This window comes from Dendropsophus ebraccatus, chromosome 6 (assembly GCF_027789765.1).
Source record: "Dendropsophus ebraccatus isolate aDenEbr1 chromosome 6, aDenEbr1.pat, whole genome shotgun sequence".
Lineage (NCBI taxonomy): Eukaryota > Metazoa > Chordata > Amphibia > Anura > Hylidae > Dendropsophus > Dendropsophus ebraccatus.
In genome coordinates, this window is record NC_091459.1 from 59,437,214 (window position 1) to 59,451,130 (window position 13,917).

The 13,917-nt window shown below is 41.0% G+C and overlaps 1 protein-coding gene across 5 annotated transcripts in view; it reads left to right on the plus strand.

Annotated features, from left to right (window-relative positions):
• HIVEP2 (HIVEP zinc finger 2) overlaps window positions 1-13,917 on the plus strand; it is a 213,123-nt gene that overhangs the window by 146,221 nt on the left and 52,985 nt on the right. Inside the window, exon 4 of one of the 5 annotated variants that reach the window (XM_069975047.1) lies at window positions 9,075-9,263. The exons of the other annotated variants lie outside the window; for them this stretch is intronic. The gene's annotated coding sequence lies outside the window, so the exon portion shown is untranslated. The remainder of the gene's footprint in view (window positions 1-9,074; window positions 9,264-13,917) is intronic. 5 annotated transcript variants of the gene reach the window in all.

Sequence of the window (13,917 nt, forward strand, 5' to 3'; positions counted from 1 at the left end):
CCTACGCATACCATCTCATTGATTTATGGCATTCTCATTTCAGAATGGCCAGGGGACCTGCCCTTGGGGTTCCAAACCGCGTGGCAGGGAGAGCTGGGTAGAGAGCTCACTGAAGAAGAATGGTCAAAGTCTTTTATTTTGACTCATTAATTTTCTGTGTCTAGTAGACTTCAGGAAACTAACTATAAAATATTGACACACTGGTATAGGACTCCGGAAAAACTACATAAAATGTATCCTTCAGTGTCCAATCAGTGTTCGAGATGTTCCTCAGCAGTGGGTTCCATATCTGGTGGTCCTGTACACCTGTGGCCAACATATGGCGGGGAGTTCAGGATTTATACAATAAGGTCACAGGGGCGTCTGTAACTTTTACTCCAGAAATGGCTCTCCTGTCTGTGCTACCGGGCCCCCTTTCCAAAATCAAGAAAGGCCTCCTGGGATATTTCTTGTTGGCTACTCGGCAGATCATACCGAGGTTGTGGAAGTCACAGTCTGCCCCTTCTAGGAGCCAATGGGTGGAAGCCTTTAACCTGATCATGCGTATGGAGGAGTTAAGGGCAGATGAGCATAATACAGGGACCAAATTTAACATCAGGTGGCGATCGTGGATGGATTTTAAATCCTCACCAGAGCTTGTCTTGTGGCTGTCCGGGGGCCCGCTGTGAATGGGCAGACTGTGCCTTTATGTGATGGGTGGACTCGGTGGTTCTAGCATGGCGAGAATTTTCTCCCTTCCCTTTCTCTCTCTTCCCTCCTTTTCCCTTATGTGTGTTTCACCCCCCCCCCCCCCCCTTTCTTGTTTATATAGGTGTTTTTCTGGATGTAGTTGGTTTGGTTTGAATGTTGTATTGTCTGGATTAGGCCTTCCTATGCATTGCAGTTGAGACAGGAACTGTGTTCTAGATCTAGCACATGGCCTTTTGCCTTCATGTTTTACATCTGAAGTCCATATGCTGATTTTTCTATACATGTCGGTGTCTGCGGAAAAGAGCAGTACCTGAATATTCTACAACCTGTTCACTCTGTATTCTTATTGCTGGAGTTTGCAGCTCCGGATGGACCATGTTCCCTTCAGATTTTGATAGACCACCGCGTTACTATATGGCTTTTGTACGTTGTCAGTGTTTCTGTAACCATTGTTTATGTTTATGCAAAAATTTTTGCTAATAAAAATATTTTGACCCCTTAAAACAACAAAAACAAATGATGGTTGTTTGTAGATCAGTACACTCTTCCAGATCATTCAAGAACCGCATTTCACTTTTCATGCCATAGGGATCACTCAAAGATCATGTGACTCACAGAAGAATCAGATCTCATGAGTTATTGGAAATCAGTGAAAGTTAATGTGACTTTAATGCAAAGGAGTGGTCTGAACATCAGCACTCTGCACATTCGTCAAGGGGGTAAGAACTTAATAATGTCATTAAGCACACATGGTCCCAGACAAATATCTCCTGATAAGCATTGATTTCTTTCATTTTACTGCACTTAAGAGGGGAAAAAAACATTCTTATATACATTCCCTAGGGAAAAGAGAATGGCCTCATGATAATGGAACATACACTTCATCATGCTCTTATCAAAAGTCTGTGTAGAGCATTCAACAGTAAGATCTTGGCTTTATATTGCTATTACGATATTATCGGGGAAATTGATTTTTCATTTTAACTAGTAAAATTTAGGAAATAAATATTAGGCATGTGCTTAAAGCCCATCAGTTATATGCATTGTCCTGTACAAATAAATGTCAGTATTAAAGGGGTTATCCAGCATTAGAAAAACAGCACCACTCTTGTCTTTAGTTCATGTACTATCTGCAATTAAACTCTATTTACTTCAATGGAACCAAAGGCTTATTCCCACGTTCTATAAATTATAGGCCCTATGGACAGGAAAGCCCGGTAATATTTCCCCACCTGACATGATGTATCAATTTAATATCAGGAGCAGGGAAACAGTTTAAATCTCTGAGGCACTGAAGTGACAGAACCGCGCGGCTGTCACTACAGTACCAGAGACATTCAAACTGTTTCCCTGTAGGGAAATATTCCATTGCAGGGCTTCCTCGTTCGTAAGACCCGTAAATTACGGGACGTAGGAATAAGCCCTATGTTTTTTTAATGCTGGATAACCCCTTTAAAGGGGTAGTGCGGCGCTAAGCAATTATTCACAAAATAACACACATTACAAAGTTATACAACTTTGTAATGTATGTTATGTTAGTGAATGGCCCCCTTCCCCGTGTCCCACCACCCCCACCCACGCCAGACCCGGAAGTGTGATGCACTATACTCACCTGATTCGTGTCAATCTTCGAACACGGGGAACACGGGGAAGGGGGCCATTCACATACATAACATACATTACAAAGTTGTATAACTTTGTAATGTGTGTTATTTTGTGAATAATTGTTTAGCGCCGCACTACCCCTTTAAAGCAGCTATTTTACCTAGTAGTATGACTACTAACAGGATAGCCGTGTTAGTAAGTATTGTACAGAATAAATTTTGTTGGTTTTACGGTTGTATTCTTCATGTACACCTGCTTGACTACTTTTCCTTAGTTTCTTTTGGTTTCTGTGCCACCCTCCACTTCTGTTTGTAAATCTTTCACATCTAGTTTCACACTCTTTTTATCTTTGCTGTATCTTTTTTTTTTTTATGGATTTATTCTTTGTTATAAATACCTTTAAGAAGAAACCTTAAAGGGAATGGGAGACCTAGTTATATAAGATGCATTTATCTACATTTAGATCACAAACATGAATATATGACCAAAATGCATATACTGTATCCCAAACACTGGAGCTACTAAACAGATATAGATTCCCGACCAGACAAAAACAGATCTAGAATAGATCCTCTAAATAAACAAGTACCTCCTATTAGTATTCCATAGTATTCCAAACCTAAGATCTTTCTAAATACAGATGCAGATACTCAGCTCAATAACATAACAAGTTATAACCATTATCCTATATTGTGTGTAGAGCATGTTATTATGTTGAGAATATGCCAATATTTTTACCTCTAAATTACGGATGTATTTTGGTATTGTTTTACTGTGTGTATTGTTTTACGGTCAGCTGTGCACATTAGACAGATCACATAATGAATCATGGCAACAAAGGGAGAGGAATGGGTAATAAAAATTACTCCAATGTGTAATAAAAAGATATTTAAAAGAAAAATGACCCCTGTATATACTAAATTATCTGTTATTTAGGTTAAGGACACTCATTTTCAGTATGTAATACTCATTAGCAGTCACTCACTGTAATCCCGCATTTGGTGTATTACTTAGGAGTCCTCTGTATTATTTCCAAGAAGTTAGTAGATCAGCAAATGCAAATGGTCCACATACATCATCTTTGATCTTAATGGAAGCTGCTGCACGCATGTGCAATTCATTCCTGCTACAAGCATGCTCAGTGTTTGTACTGGTCTGCCCTTAGGGCCAGTTCACATGGAGCAAAGACCATGGAATTCCACGGCAGAACTCTCCGCCGCGGAATCCTGCCTGCCTCATTGTGTCAATGGGAGGGCTCGTGTGCTTCCACTTCCATCACTCTCTGCTCAAAGAATTGACACAAACAGGCCCTTAATTAGAAGAAAATTATCGAGCTGATCTGTCAAACTTCTCTGAACCTGAACGCTCTACATTTGATTTCCAGTGGCTGTAGAAGTTGGATGCCGCCCTAACCAATGTGTGAGATAGGCTTAAGCGATCGCAAAACGATCGTGCCGTCTAAACGCTGATCGTTATGAAAAAAAAAAACGTTACTCCGACATTGTTAATCGTACGATCGGGCCAATTATTGTTTCGTGTAAACGCACCTTGAATCCTCATTGTTAGGCCCTATTGACAGATCCTATATTACAGACTAGACCTCGGAACTCCTGGCATCATCATTCATTACCATATATTACAGACGTGTGAATAGGGCTTTAGATGTGATATGTTGGACCTACAGTCATTTAGAAGGCATACTTATTATTGGGGTTCTGCCTGTGATATTAAGATTCTGCCTTCTCACCGAAGCATATATACAATCATTCACAGAAAGCTGTGAAGCATGTTTATGTTCATGTGAAGAGAACTAGCTGTTGATTTGAATGGGGTGGCAGCGTGAACAAGACAAGCCTTATATGAGAAGGGAAGCAAAGGTCTTTTTAGTGCAATCATTTGTTTAGAGCTGTGACATGTAAATTGCGCATGCAAATATTTACTGCAATAGCTTGCATTGTGTCACTGTTTAGGATCAGACGACTTCTTGGAATTTATTTTTTTCCCTTTAGAAGTTCCTATAAAGTGCACAGCTGAGCAGTATTCTATATCCCAATTCCTTTGACAGGTGGGAAAAGACAGGTGCCAGATTATCAGACAGCCATATAAAATTTATAGTCATAAATAAAATAACAAAAATAGTGATGGTAAGAATGCCAGATACAGGACTAATAACGGGGTTCTCCGGTGAATTCCCCCCCCCCCCTCCCCCCAAACAACTAGTTTCTAAAACTTATATAGATTTGTAATTTACTGCTATTTAAAAATCTAATGTCTTCCAGTACTTATCAGTTGCTGTATGCCCTTAACACTTTCACGATTGCCCACTGTCTTTGGACAGCGAGCAGTGCAGGTCCTCGAGTCGATCCGAACCCGAACTTTCGACATTTGATTAGCGGTGGCTGCTGAACTTGGATAAAGCCCTAAGGCTATGTGGAAATCATGGATATAGTCATTGGCTGTATCCATGTTTTCCAGACAACCTTAGAGCTTTATCAAAGTTCAGCAGCCCCAGCTAATCAAATACCGAACGTTCGGGTTCGGATCCACTCGAACCCGCACCCGGTTCGCTCATCTCTAACCCTTATTTTAATATTTAGAACTAGAGTATAAATATTAATTATCTAACGTATCAATGAACGTTTTTGATCATTGTTACTGTGATTTTTTGGGGGGGGATATATTGGGAAAACATCATCCTCACAATGGTGCTCATTATGTGGCTGTCCATTGACAGGTGGCCAGGAAGATGTGTGCTGAGATATGAAACAGCTATCACCCTTTGAAATTTGTATCTGTGACTGGCTTTTAATAAAGAAGTGTAAGGGCTTATTAGACAGCCCAACATTTCTCTGTAAGTGAGCACCGATCTGCTAGATATGGCCCTATACACAGCTTGATTATTGTGCAGGGAGCTGTGTGTATATATATATATATATATATATATATATATATATATATATATTCATTTATGTTATTTTGGTCTAAGAACTTCCAGTAGTGAAGTTCTGGTCTGTCCAGTAGTGAAGCCTCCACTCTATTTTGTATGACAGGATATCTCCCCGTCTTTTCTCAAGAATAAACAAATTTAACTTCCTTCATCTAACCTCATAACTAAGATGCTCCATTCCTTTTACTACTTTAGTTGCCTGCCTTTGTATCTTTCCAGCTCTAGGACGTCCTTTCTCCTTTTACCATACCCAGGTGCATAACATTATCCACATTGAACTTCATTTGCCAGGTAGATGCCAGTAGAAGTCAGTTAGTAACATCTGCTTATCTTCTATAGACTGTACTGTACTACAAAGCTTGGTGTCATCTGCAAAGATAGAAACATTGCTGTTAATTCCATCCTCAATATCATTAATAAACAAATTAAACAGAAGGGGGCCCAGTACTGACCCTTGGGGTACACCACTTATGACCGAAGACCATTCAAAGTAGGAATCATTTATCACCACTCTCTGGGTATGATCATTAACCCAGTTTTCAATCCAGATACAGACTAAACTTTTTAAACCCATTTATGTTTCAAAATACATGCCGGAATGTGTGCCAAAATAAGGACCTACTGTGGCACATAAATCGCCTAAAAGAAGTCCTTAGCAATTGTAGATGTAAAATAAATCTGTGGGGGATGTTTTCCCATTAAATTAATAAAATACATAAAATGGGCATTTTCAGGATATTTTATGTCCCTTAAACGGGCCAATAAAATAGAATGTGAACATCGGCTTAGTATTTCATATAATACTTATAGAAATAGCCACAAGCTGCCTGCTATTCATTGAACTTTGACCTTCATAATCCTGGGATAACCTGCCCTGCTTTGCACTGGGGACCATAGTTTGGGAATCACAGTTTTCTGCTGATGCCATGCTTCTTGAAGTAAACACACTGTAGCACACAAAATCCCTTTAATGTTTACCTGGGTCACTGATTTCCGGCCTCAACGTTTTAATACTGTGCAGTTATTCTTTTCCTCTGACGTACATAGGCTCTGGCTGCAGATTTGCTAAAGTGATGCTTAGGAAACAAGGAAATTAAAGCAAGGAATTATTAATTCTCTGCAGAATATAGTTTATAAGGAAAGACATACAAGATACTTAAACACAGAGCAGTCACAGTAAGACATTACTGTGGGGTTAGTTCTTGATGGGTTGCTGTGTGGGATTATCACTCACATTATTTTCATAACTCATGACACCCCCACCAGGGGCATTCCGCTATTTGAAGCAGTGATACAAAGGGTCTTACTGATACTCCCAGTGGTACGCACTTCTGTAAGCAATATCCCATGAGTGGGTTTCCTTTGAGATAGACACATCTGAACAAGCCTTAAAGGGGTACTCCAGCAAAAATTATTTTTCTTTCAAATCAACTGTTTTCAGAAAGGTAGATATAGATTTGTAACTAACTTCTATTTAAAAATCTCAAGTCTTCTAGTACTTATCAGCTGCTGTATGTCCTGCAGAAAATGTTTTCTTTCCAGTCTGACACAGTGCTCTCTGCTGACATCTCTGTCCCTGATAGGAACTGTCCAGAGCAGGAGAGGTTTTCTATGGGAATTTGCTGCTGCTCTGGACAGTTCCTGTCTCAGACAGAGGTGACAGCAAAGAGCCCTGAAACCTGTTGATTTGAAAGAAAACAGATTTTCACTGGATAACCCCTTTAACTGCAGCATCTAAAGGTTTTGAAAACGTGTGCTGAAGCTAAGCATTCAGTGGTGTGTTTACCTATGGATGGAGAATCACTTTAGCAAGTTAGTTAAAAGACACGTTCTGGTAGCCACCTACAGAAACAACGAGATTGCTCATGGACTAGTAGCCTCATTAGGATTTATTTGGAGGTCACAGTGAGGTCCCTTGTTCCAGACTTCTTCCATAAGCAGGAAAAAAGAGCTGCTGTGGGCAGCCCTCAGATATTAGTTGAGTACTAGGAAGTGCTACCGTAAGGCCTCATGCACATTCTGTGTTTAGTCCATATATACGGACAGTATGCAGGAGCTGTAAAACTGTTGAAATTTTTACAATACTATATAAACACAGCCGAACAGCCGTGCCAGCACAGTAGTTTCAGAGCTCCCAGCATCATAATGATACATGATGCTGGGAGATCTGTGATTCCAGTCAGTAGTACATCTTTTGTGCATGGACTGTATTCACGGAAAGTGTGAATGCCCCCTAAGGTTTCACACACGGTTTTTCATTCAGTTTTCTGAGTCCAAAAAGAAACAAGGAATATAAAAGAAGTACTTAGTTATTTCAGCTGGATCCACATTTTCCAAAAATGTCATATGTAATACCTGATTTCATAATTGCTGGAAAAAGGTTAGCATGATACTATTGCCAAATTGTCAGCCGAACACGCTGCTGAATAACCATTGTACCAGATCCCAAAGGTGCTCTAGTGGGTTGAGATGTGGAGACTGCACAGACCATCATAAACGTATTTCCATGTTTATTAAACCAACTTGAGTACAACGAAAAGTTAGGGCCCTATTACACCCACAGATATCTGTCAAATTATCTGACAGATTTTTACAGCCAAACCCAAATAGATTTGAAAAGAGGAGAAATCTCAGTCTTTCCTTTATGACCTGTTTATAGTCCATTCCTGGCTTCAGCTGCAAAAATCTGTTAGATAATCTGTCAGACATCTGCTGGTGTAATATGGCCCTTAGACTGTGGTCAAAAACAACAAATAATTCTTCTGTGACAATTCTCAGTTGAGAGCAAGAAAATATTACTCCAATTTGTGAACATGTCATCTACAAATTCCAGCAGAAATGTTCAGTGTTGGAAGCTGCTTAACGTTATCGCCATGGTCAGGGGGTTTTCTTCCCCATTCTTGTATTGTGCACTCATTTGCTGCCATGTGAGTGGCTGGGTAGATATTCGCTTTCTGTGACAGATATACAAAGGGCTGGCTCCAGGTTTATGCAGATCATTGGGCAACAGAGCCTTAGTGGGCCCCTTTACAGTGCAACACACACACAACAGCAGTAAAAGAGCAGACACTAGGTGACACCATATAGTAATTAGATCCCCTCTGTGTCACCATGTCTCTCGGTGTCCCCATATAGTAGTTAGGTCTCCTCTGTGCATCCATATAGTAAACTCTCTGTATGCATGTTGCCCTCCCAGTAAGTAGTATGCCTATGTAGTTAGCCCCTACATTAGGTAGTATCTCCCTTGTAGGTATCCCCCTGTGGTTGATTCCCCTAAGTAGTTAGTCCTAAAAGTAGGTAGTATCCCCAATGTAGGTTTCTACCTTGGTAACATAAGAAAAAATACAGAGTGCCATCCTGCCCCTATACCCTACACAGGGGAAGGTGGCCCTAGCACATGCTCAGGCACGCTGACTGATGGTGCCAGCTCTGGGTATACAGATAAGCACATATAGGGAGATTTATCAAACAGGTGCAAAGTAGAACTGGCTTAGTTGCCCCTAGCAACCAGTGAGATTCCACTTTTTATTCTTCACAGATTCTTTGGAAAATGAAAGGTGTAATCTGGTTTGATTGCTAGGTGCAACTGAGCCAGTTCTACTTTACACCCATTAGATAAATGTTCCCCATAGAATATTGGACTAAATATCTAATTTGTGGATATGGGAAAGATCAACCTGTACTTTATCATGAGTAAAAGTCAAAGATCCCATATTAGTACCCGGTATTGTATAAAATAAGCTTCAAGGGAGCAATGTGCATTATGTATTATTTTATCAACTGGATTTTGAAACATTAACCAGAATGAGGATCTCCTTTTATCTATGTCCAGGGAGCAATACTGAACGTCCATCATCTTCATGACTTATTTGCAATATAACCTTGGGGAATTTGCTGAAGAATGTAACAGAGTCTTGGAAAAGTGAATTATTTTCTGGAGCTGGAATGGAGCAGCAGCATAGTCTTTACCGTCAGCGCTCCCCTAGCCGGCTGTGTAACCGTATACAACACATTGTTCTAGGTAAATGATTATAACAGCAGCAGTGGAAAGATTTGACTTTGATTTTTCCGTCTAGGTGTCCTCCCCCTCAAACTCAGGTCATGCCGTCTCCTATTATAAATAGAAACAGGAAGCTGTTGGGCATCAGATAGTTAAGTCAGATAACAGATTTTCACATAGAAAAAAAAAAGTTCACAGAGCTAAATATAACCCCAGCTGCGCCTATTTATAACACACACTTTCTGACACCAGATCTGCCTCGAGTTTCTAGCTTGCTACCATTTCCTTGGCCCTTATGAAACTGCAATTACTGTGTGGGAGGAGGAAGGCTGTCAGGTGTCACTTATGTTATCATGTGCTGTGATGGGTGAGCTCAGGCAGGAAGAAGAAAGCTAAAAAAAACACAAGTATTCTCTTAATAATTTGCCCTTTGCAGCAACTGAGTCTTATCTGGCCACCCACGTTCATCTGGCTGCTGACGTGGTGCTCACTTCATTTGCACAAGATATTTTTGTATCTTTTGTCTTCTTTTGAGGAACTGACAGAACAGGCTGCCTTGTAATGATTTATATCTCACTCTGAATAGGCTGCCCTGAAACCCTGTTTCTGTGCGTATGAAAAGGAAAAATGCTGCAGCTTCTTCTATAGAGATAAGTCTCAGCACAGGCAACATTATAGCAATAGCCACAGTTTTAAGTGCTGGAGGATATCCATATTATCTAAGTATACCCTGCCATAGACTGCTTCCATGCAGGCATTATTATTACAGCCACAATCCCCTATGGTTGAGGTCCAGGAATTGCTGTACTACAGACAGAAGAAGTAGCCCTACTGATATGATGTCCTACCTGCCTCCTATTGTATCATCTTTTTGATATTGTTCTTGTTCTTTTTATCATGCATCCTTACCTTATTACTCTGCTCCACCCCAATAACTCTACAAATCTTTGTAGCCTTAGGGCCATATTACACAGCCTGACGTTTGCTGTAAGTGAGCAGTGATCTGCTGAATCTGCACTCGCTTTCTGAGCCTGATAGATGGCTCGTGGATCATCCGTGCAGCCCTTGGTGCATATATAGAAAATAATAAAGTTATTACTTACCTCTGCCCCCTTCTTGATGTTATCCTGGCTTTTCCCCTAGCAGGGGCGGATGAACTTTACCATAGGCCCTGGGCTGTTCACCAAGCCTGGGCCCCCCAACCCACTGTAACTATGGCAGCACTAGCGTGGTGCTCATAGTACAGGATAGATAATGTCATGATGTCCTGATTTGTGCAAAATTGCTGTAAAAAAGCTGCATTTTTTCGCAAATCATGGCAGAATTATAGCCCGGAGAAAATACACCGCTGAAATGTCTTTTTGGATGACCATGGGCCCCCCAGGAGCTCAGGGCCACGGGCTACCGCCCAAAAAGGACCTATTGTAATCCGCTACTGTCCCCTAGCTTTTCCTTCACTGTTGAAGCTTCTAAACCCATCTCTGCAGTGACAGGCTGCTCGGCCAATCACTGACCAAGACAGGACAGTGCCGCGGCCAGTGATTGGCTGAGCAGCCTGTCCCTTTAGAGACTCCTTCAGAAGCTTCAGTGGTGGTTGCAGTGAGCGGGGAATAGGCAGCAGGACACCGGGGAGCATAAAGAGGTGAGTACTAACTTTATTGTTTTCTATACACTTTCATCAGCCACCGACTGCGTACCTCTTATTACATGGAGTGATGCACAGTGAGCTGCGATGATTTTTAAACTAGCTGAAAGACAAGGATCGGCTCCTCAGCTAATCATTGCCTTTATTACATAGGGTGATATCTGCCTGGTTGTGTCCAATTGGGCAGATAATCGCCTTGTGTAATATGCCCCTTATGGTCCTTTTACACGATCAACGTTTAGACGAAAAGCTAAATTTTTGAAAAAATCGTTATTGCGATCGTTTTAAGATCGCTTAATTCCATCTCACACATAGAGTGAATCTGTGAAAGACTGTTTACATAAACCGATCTGAGAATTTTCAGCGAACGACCAACGATGATTTGAGAACATGTTGAAAGATCAAGATAAATGACTTCTCGCTCATTGCTTAATCGTTCGCTGTGTTTACATGAGACGATTATCGCTCAAATGTGATCGTTATCGTGAAAATTCGAACGATAATTGCTCCGTGTAAAAGAACCATTAGTAGTAGACAAGTGTTTCTCCTCTACCCCACATACTTTATTATGGTGTTTGAGCAGTCCATATCTATAGACCTAGGGAAACAAATCAGGTGCGGTTAATATCTTTCTTTTCAATGTATTAAACAGTAATGCCATGAGAAAATAACCTATTGTTTAAATCACATTTTTTATGTTAAACAAAAGAATTTTTAGTGAGTTATGTTTCCATTTTATTATTATAAAGTATTCCGTAAATCTTGCTGTTTTTTATTTTGGCCATGAGGTGGAATAATAAGCTGACACTGTGGCTGAGTGGTTAGCAGCGCTGCGGTCCTGGGTTCTCCCCATGTTTGGTGGGTTTCCTCCCACACCCAAAACATACAGATAGGCAAAATTAGTTTGTGAGCCTTAAAGGGGTAGTGCGGTATTTCAAAATTATTCATTAAATAACACACATTATAAAGTTATGCAACTTTGTAATGTATGTTATGTTAGTGAATGGTCCCCTTCCCCGTGTTCCCCCCACCCACAATAGACCCGGAAGTGTTGGTGCATTATACTCACCTGATTCGTGGCGACCCCCGTCCGCCATCTTGGGACAATGATGTCATCTTCGGGAGGCCGGCCACACCGCTCCAGCCGTCCCTCATGCTGGCCCCCCTCTGCCGCGTTAGGATCTGTTTACACCGCTGTCATGGCTTCCGTGTAGTGCCAGAGCCACCAATCTAGAAATCAACTGTGCCCGACACACCACATTGAGTTATACTGAGATCCATTGGCTTCCAGTGTGGCGTCTGTTGTAGAGTTGAGCAAGTGTACAGTAATAACAAAGCAAAGCGCTTCCTTATGTCTGTAGAGTGAATTGAGTGGGCATCTGCACCATTTTCTCTTTAGCTTCTTCACTGGTATTTCTGACAGGAAGTCTAGTTGGCAACCTGTTTAGATGGAAAAGTTGAGGTTTGCACTAACATCCTCTGTATTGAACTGCATGCAGGTTTCAGATGTGAGTCACATAATCTGCAGAAAAGTCCTGCATTGAAGTAATGAGCCTGTAGGCAGTGAATGCAGCACGTTATAGTGTATGTGTGCTGTAAAAGTCTATAATAAAATACTTTGAAATTGTGAGTGGTGAACAAAGTGCACAAATTATTGTAAGGCCCATGGTGTAATAATAACCAACCAAGTAATTACTATACCAGTTATTCAGATACTAATTCTCCAGTAGGAGAGTCCGTCATAAAGAACTGTCTGACGGCTGCCTTTGAACTCCATGACACTCTGCTTCAGGTTCTTGGAGATGCTGGATCCAGTCCTGGGAAGTTTCTCCTAGTTGCCCAAGTTTCCCTGGACTGGATCCAGCATTTCCAGGCACCAAGAACGGAGTGTATAAATTCTATTTGAAAGTCTGACAGGTTGAGCATGTGTCATTCATTCTCCTAAAGGCCCTAATCTCTATTTATTGCAGCATTTAGAAGGTTAAATGACTGTCATCAGCTAGATCCCTTATGTCGGTCATTAGTACCGGATGTCTGCTGCAGATTGTAGCTGGCACCTGCTTTGTAGTGCCATAAACCCCTTTAACTACCTGTTATGTTAATTTATGTGGGGCAGAGGTCGAACACTTGGATGCTGGGCTTGTTTTTGACCATGGCATGGAAGGGGTTATATGGCCATAATCAGAGGTTTAGGTTCGGGCAGCCAATAAAGTTGGACCCTGCTGTCGCAAGGGATAATGTGGTACTGTAGTACTGTAAAGGGCAGGACTAAAGCTCTTTACTGACTGTTGTAAAAAGGTGTATTGTGGTCAATAGGGGGTTAATATCCTTTGCTCAGATATAATCAGTTGATGACAACATTTCCCTTTCTTTCTGCCAAGTGCAGAGTTGTCATGGAAACCTTGTGTCACCAAAGACTTATCATGTCCTCATATAACTGCAGCTATTCAAGCCAGTTAGGTTCTAGTTATCAAATCCATGCAAAGTCTCCATGACAACTGTTTAAAGGGGCTGCCTGCCTTAGAAAAGACATTTTTAAATACCCTATTACGTAATTTGAGTTGTGAGAGAGGAGTTTCCTGTTCTGAATCCTCATCCATTAGCCAGAGTAGAGACCAGCTACAAAAATCACATCTCACCATGGTTTTAAAGGGATTTGTCCATCATATAAAGTAATAGCACATGGATATGCCCTCAGTGTATGATTGTACATGGGCGATCTATGAGACCGCTGCTGACCCTGAGAATGAAGCAGGTGCAACACTCATAGTAAAAAAAGCTAAATCAGTTCACTACACAACTGTGCAGCCTGGAAAGCCTCTGCACATGGGAAAACATAGGCCTTATTCACATCTCCACAAAATTTGTATCCTGCTAATTTTACGGATATGCAGCACATCAATAGAACTCTTTGGGATCCATATATATTGCACACGTTGCAGAGGTTACCTCCCTAATTTCAGAAAAAATATGGTTCTGCAGTTCTAGCTGTTTCATCATTTTAACTATTCATCCTTTTGTACAAGTACT